This window comes from Geotrypetes seraphini, chromosome 3 (genome assembly GCF_902459505.1).
Source record: "Geotrypetes seraphini chromosome 3, aGeoSer1.1, whole genome shotgun sequence".
Lineage (NCBI taxonomy): Eukaryota > Metazoa > Chordata > Amphibia > Gymnophiona > Dermophiidae > Geotrypetes > Geotrypetes seraphini.
In genome coordinates, this window is record NC_047086.1 from 194,801,697 (window position 1) to 194,809,113 (window position 7,417).

A 7,417-nucleotide genomic window follows, 5' to 3' on the forward strand; every position below is an offset into this window, starting at 1 on the left:
GCTAATCAGGGCTTATTTTATAAGGAATTACCTAGTGTGTAAGAATTAGTTATATTTACTCATTGACTTAGAGATTATTCTGTAATAATTATGTACTGAGTTTCATATATGTATTCTGATATATTTTGTGAACAATAATTAATTATTATTTGCTGCTGGCTTATGAATTATATTTTTTTATATCTATAATAAAACTCTTTCATAAAGCCCTGGTCTCTCTATCTTTGTATAAGTAGGCGAAAATTACAGAACCCGTGGAGGTGTTTATGGATTGCCCTAGTAACTAGTATGCACGTGATTTGTTTATGTAGCAATCATTTGTTATACCCATAAATTTACCTACAAGAGGGGGTGCTGAAAAGTTCCCAAGAAGGGAATGACATGGAGCCATGAAACTTACAAGTTATTCCACACATTCACCCCTAAGTTCAACACACTTGGCACATCGTGTCTGAATTTCTGCAACCCTTCCTAAAAGTACTCTGATGTCTGGTCACTGAAATATTGCTCTGCTACTGCAATCACCTCCAAGTCACTCAAAAATTGTCATCCTTTCAAACTCTTTTTAAGATTTGGAAACAGAAAATAGTCAGATGGAGCGTGATCTGGTGAATAGGGTGGTCGGTCTGTGCACTACACCCAACTGCGTCAAAACATCCATTGTTTTGCCAGCCTTGTGAGCAGGTGCATTGTCTGGCAAAAGCTTCCCTCTCCTTTTTTCTTTCAATGCCTCCTTTAATCAGCACAGGAAGTTACAGTAGTGTTCTGCATTAACTGTTTGGCCCTTTGGAAGATAGTTGGTCACTACAGCTTCCTGATCCCAAAACACTGTGGACATGACCTTTCCTGCTGACGTTTGGGTTTTAAATTTCCTTGGTCTTGAGTGCCGCCATTGCATGGACTTTTGTTTTGCCTTAATTGTAACCATGTTTCATCAACAGCAGCTAGTTGTTCCAAACCATTGACACCAGCTCACTGAAAATGCTACAAAATCAACTTGGAAGTGTTCACTCAACGTCATTTCTCATCAGCATTCAAATATTTAGGCACACACTTGGCTGACAGCTTCTGTATACCCAGCTGCTCATGGATTATTCACCCAACATGTTCCCTCGATATCTGCAGTGTCTCAGCAATTGTTTTAGCCGACATTCGCTGATTTGCCAAAATCAGGTGTAGCCCCTGGCCCCCTATGGTACCCTGTGGCTGGGTATGTGCACAGGAGGCAGACCAGAAGGACATGATCAAGTAAAAGGAGAGTACCGTATTTTCGCGGATATAACGCGCGCGTTATACGTGATTTTACGTACCGCGCATACCCCTCGCGCGTTATATGCCTGAGCGCGGTATACAAAAGTTTTTAAACATAGTTCCCACCCCGCCCGACGCCCGATTCACCCCCCCAGCAGGACCGCTCGCACCCCCACCCCGAACGACCGCTCGCACGCGCTCCCACCCGCACCCGCATCCACGATCGGAGCAAGAGGGAGCCCAAGCCCTCTTGCCCGGCCGACTCCCCGACGTCCGATACATCCCCCCCCCCCGGCAGGACCACTCGCACCCTCACCCCGAAGGACCGCCGACTCCCCAACAATATCGGGCCAGGAGGGAGCCCAAACCCTCCTGGCCACGGCGACCCGCTAACCCCACCCCGCACTACATTACGGGCAGGAGGGATCCCAGGCCCTCCTGCCCTCGACGCAAACCCCCTCCCCCCAACGACCGCCCCCCCCCCAAGAACCTCCGCCCGTCCCCCAGCCGACCCGCGACCCCCCTGGCCGACCCCCACGACACCCCCACCCGCCTTCCCCGTACTTTGTGTAGTTGGGCCAGAAGGGAGCCCAAACCCTCCTGGCCACGGCGACCCCCTAACCCCACCCCGCCCTACATTACGGGCAGGAGGGCTCCCAGGCCCTCCTGCCCTCGACGCAAACCCCCCTCCCTCCACCGACCGCCCCCCCCCAAGAACCCCCGACCGCCCCCCCCAGCCGACCCGCGACCCCCCTGGCCGACCCCCCCACCCCCCTTCCCCGTACCTTTGGAAGTTGGCCGGACAGACGGGAGCCAAACCCGCCTGTCCGGCAGGCAGCCAACGAAGGAATGAGGGCGGATTGGCCCATCCGTCCTAAAGCTCCGCCTACTGGTGGGGCCTAAGGCGCGTGGGCCAATCAGAATAGGCCCTGGAGCCTTAGGTCCCACCTGGGGGCGCGGCCTGAGGCACATGGGCCAAACCCGACCATGTGTCTCAGGCCGCGCCCCCAGGTGGGACCTAAGGCTCCAGGGCCTATTCTGATTGGCCCACGCGCCTTAGGCCCCACCAGTAGGCGGAGCCTTAGGACGGATGGGCCAATCCGGCCTCATTCCTTCGTTGGCTGCCTGCCGGACAGGCGGGTTTGGCTCCCGTCTGTCCGGCCAACTTCCAAAGGTACGGGGAAGGGGGGTGGGGGGGTCGGCCAGGGGGGTCGCGGGTCGGTCGGAGGTTCTTGGGGGGGGGCGGTCGTTGGAGGGAGGGGGGTTTGCGTCGAGGGCAGGAGGGCCTGGGATCCCTCCTGCCCGTAATGTAGTGCGGGGTGGGGTTAGGGGGTCGCCGTGGCCAGGAGGGTTTGGGCTCCCTTCTGGCCCAACTACACAAAGTACGGGGAAGGCGGGTGGGGGTGTCGTGGGGGTCGGCCAGGGGGGTCGCGGGTCGGCTGGGGGACGGGCGGAGGTTCTTGGGGAGGGGCGGTCGTTGGGGGGAGGGGGTTTGCGTCGAGGGCAGGAGGGCCTGGGATCCCTCCTGCCCGTAATGTAGTGCGGGGTGGGGTTAGGGGGTCGCCGTGGCCAGGAGGATTTGGGCTCCCTCCTGGCCCAATATTGTCGGGGAGTCGGCGGTCCTTCGGGGTGGGGGTGCGAGTGGTCCTGCCGAGGGGGGAGAAGAATCGGACGTCGAGGGGGGGCATCAGGCTTTCAGGATGGGGACAGGACTTCAAGGGGGGACAGGCAGATCTTCAAGGGGGACAGGCAGACCTTCAAGGGGGGACAGGACTTCAAGGGGGACAGGCACGGAGAGGCGGGGCAGTGCACCGAAAGTCAGGGCGGGTGAACGGTGAGTCGGGGCAACCAGAGGAGAGTCGGGGCAGTGCACCGAAAGTCAGGGTGAGTCGGGGCAACCAGATGAGAGTCGGGGAGGGCGAAAGGAGAGTCGGGGTGGCCAGAGGAGAGTCGGGGAGAGCGAAAGGAGAGTCGGGGTGGCCAGAGGAGAGTCGGGCAGCATGCGCGTTATATGCCTGAGCGCGGTATAGAAAAGTTTTTGTACATATCATCGTGATTTCTGCGCGCTATACCCCTGTGCGCGTTTTACAATGGTGCGCGTTATATCCGCGAAAATACGGTAAATAGTACCAATAGAAATTCCCCCTTTACCAATATATTCAGGGTTCTGATCCCCTGAGCTATATGCACTACTGCTGCCCAATTCAGGGAAAAACTTTTTATTCAATTTGGCATATTGAATTGATTTTTTGATTCATTTTTTCCCACCCACTAGAGTGTTTTGCTTTTTTTTTTTTTCTTTTTCTTTTCAAACATCCTGGCTTTGGTTTATTTTATAGTCTCTTCACCCACCCCAGCCCCTTTTTTTCTCTCCAGCCCCATGTCCGGCGCTGTAGTGTAAACACAAATAAACAAAAAAGACTTTTCCTCTCTCTGTTAGGTTCTAGCTTACACTCAGGGTCTAACACCAGCTCTGTCAAAATACACATTTCAAATCTGACATATTGTAATCACAAAATAGTAAATACAATTATTTTTTTCTACCCTTTATTGTCTGGTCATTTTATTATTCAAATCACATTGGTCCCAGGCTCTGGTTTCTGTTTGTCTTCTGTTAACTCACTCACCAGGGTCTCCTGTTTTCTTCTTTCTCCATGCTCAACATTTATCTTCCATCTCTGTATTTTCCCTTCCACTGCCATATCCAACATTTCTGTTTCTTTCTCACTGTCTACCATCTCTCTCTCCCTGCCTTGTGCCCTGTGTCAAACCTCTCTATTCCCCTCCATGCAGCATCTCTTCCTTCCTCTCCTCCATTATCATGTGCACCATTTCTTTCTCCCTATGCACCATATCTCCCTGCCCTCTACCCTATGTCCAACATTTCTCCCCCTCTCTCTTCTTGCATGTTTCTCTCTCCACCATATGCAGGATATCGTCCTCTCACCCCTTTCTACCTCTGTTGCATCTCTCATTTCCTCTCCTCCATCCCATCTCCACCAATTCTTCGTCTCTTCTCTACCCCATATGCAGCAGCTTTCCATCCCTCCCTCCCATCCCCCTGTGCAGCAGCTTTCCATCCCTCCTATTCTCCTCTGCATAATCAGGAATCCAGTCACCATGCTGAGCACAGACCAAACCCAGTACATAGAACACTGCCTTCATTACCTACAAAGCACAGCCAGGTAAAACAGGGCTCTGCCCCTTTAAGTTCATCCATCTTGAAACTGCTGGTTAACCAGGTAGAGAGGCAGTCAGGACAAAGCTGTGACCATCCCCCGCGCAGGGATGGACGTGGCTCCACAGCCCAGGAAGATTTGAATGCCTGGAAGCCTCAGTGGAAAGAGCAGCCCAGAGAAGCTCCCACAGAAGGAGCCTCTGCAGTCCCAACAGCCAGAGGACATTGAAATGCTGTTGCCTGAGGAAGGAAATGAGCTACCGTGTTTCCCCAAAAATAAGCCCTACCCCGAAAATAAGCCCTAGCATGATTTTGGGGGTAGGTCTTAATATAAGCCCTAACCCAAAAGTAAGCCCTAGTACCCAGAAGAAGCGTGACCCGCCCTCCTCCAACCTGTGATGTTGACTTCGCCGCCGACAGTGAGCAGGGAAAGTAATTACAGCAGCCGCACAGAAGTTTCTCTGTGGCTGTTGGAGTCCCCCGAACTTGCAATCTTGTCTCCGCTGCCGGCAGTGAGCAGGGAAAGTTTGGAAGTTTCCCTGCAGCTGCTGTGCGTGTGTGTCATGGATGTTGTCTCCCCTGCCAGAAAAGCAATTACAGCAGCTGCACGGAAGTTTCCCGGCGGCTGCTGAATGTCTCTCCAAGTTGCACATGTCCTGATTGCCTCCACCGCCGACAGGGAGCAGGACAAGCAATATTATCCGCTGCAGCATTCACACAGAGGCTTCCTTGCGGCTGCTGAACCTCCCCCCAAAGCTGCATTTTGTCCTGGTTTAGACCACTGGCAGGGAGCTGAACAAACAATTTTATCAGCTGCTTATAGCAGCTGCAGCAGGGCTTGAAACTGGGGCTTCTGGTGGCTGCCTCAGGGTCCTAGTGTCCACTGCAGTGCAGCTCTATTTCAATCTGCTCGCAGTCTGTCATCAGACAACTTGCTCTCAGTCTGCAACACTTTCAGGTATAGAGGGCACCAGGTAGCAATAAATTTTGCATCCCCCACCCAAAAATGAGCCCCAGTGTGTTTTTTGCCCCCAAATTAATATGACAGTCTTATTTTCAGGGAAACGGTAACAGAGGAAAATGCACCAGAAGCGATGAAATTGGGTCCTGTACCTGAGCAAACACTTTCTGAGTTTATGGAAGTGAGTTGATACTGTTTTGTGGCCTTTGCCAAGGTTTTTTTTTTTGTTTTTTTTTCTAGAGCAGGAGTTTTGCAGCACCTTTGCTGAAGCCTGGGACTGTGAGTTAAGCTGGGATTGTGAGAACCTGTTGGGACTCATGGAAGGGGAAATTTTTTGCCTCTAGTCTTTCCAAGAAGCTTAACCTTTCTTTTTTTTTGGGGGGGTGGGGTTTCTGCTCAAAATGGCTGCCGCTGCAAGCAAAAACTGGACATAAGGACATTGCTGAAATTAAGCAGGATTAAGCACTGCCTAAAGCAGGGAAGAGTTTGTGTTTTCCCTGTAAAGTTCATATCCTTTATTATATGAAGGAGCTTTAGAGATTGGGGCTTGAGTTTGCCCGACATCATTGGAGTGGGTCTTGAAGGTTGCATTTTGAAGTGCTTTCCAAAGTACCTATTTTGGCAGACTTACCAGTCTCTCTCTCCTAACGTAGTCAGAGAAGAGGGACTTTGTAGTGTATTGAGGCCAACCTGTTAATTTTTGTGTCTTTGTTGGATTAAGGACTGTAAGAACTGTGCTGATGGACTCTTGGTTTTTCTTTTTGGACTGTGTTTTTTTGTGGAAATGATTTGAACTTACCTGGGACATAGAGTGAGCACTCTGAGTTTGACTAGACCAGGCTGGCAGAAGAAACTTTGCTTGTTTATTGTTTGTTAAATGCTATACCAAGAATACCATAACATAAAATTAATTAAATATTTAATTTATTGATTTCTTTAATTCAATTCATATCCTAAAAACTAACAAAATTTATTTAATCTACATTTAAAATCTAACATAACATGTAATACAAAGTGCAAAGTGCTACTAATAACAAAATCATAGGCTGGGGAAAGCTACAGGTACTATCTAAAGCAGGGGTGTCCAATCTGCGGCCCAAGGGCTGCATGCGGCCCCGTGAAGTATTTTGTGCAGCCCCGGTCAAGAGCGATGCAGTGTTTTCCTCTGCTGCCCCCGGGTGTTTACAGTCTTGCCGGCTCCCTCCTCTGTCTTGCTGCAGCGTTTATGCGGCCCCAGAAAATTTTTTTTCGGCCAATGCAGCCCAGGGAAGCCAAAATATTGGACATCCATTATCTAAAATAGCTTTAAAATAGATTCCATCAATCAATCTTCAAATCCTCTGGTTTGTGTATTACCTTATTCTACCAAAGCACATCTTATACAAAAAGCAATACACCAACATTGGCATATACTTGACCTTCATCCAAATATAAAAGAACGCCCAAGATTTGCTTTCAAGTGAGCTAGAAATTTAGGTGAAATATTAAAAACTCAACCTTACAGTATGGAACATTCCCTGGGACACGCCCCTTTTGGGCAATGTTCAGTTTGTTATGCATCTATGCACATTACTGAAATAACAATACCACATTCACAGAAAGTGTTTAAATTCAGATCTTCCACAAACTGTAAATCTCAGGGGGTAGTATATGCCATAGTTTGTCCCTGTGGCCTATACTATATAGGCCACACACAACATTAGATTAAATTGAGAATTATGGAACATTTTGAGCACCATTAGGACAAGCAAAATGGAGGCTCCCTTGACTCAACATTGGATAACAGCTGGTCATACTTTAAATGAATTAAGATACACTGTTCTGATAAAAGTAAATTTACCTCATGGAGGAGATTTATTTCAATCTTTGCTTTATAAAGAACAAAAATTAATATATGACTGGCACACAGTGGAGCCATGGAGTCTTAATCATGAAACTGAATAGCCTGCCAAAATGTTCTGGCTCTCTTTTACTATAGGGGGACATTTTAATTTAATTCAATTTATCTCAATTGATTCTAATTTAAC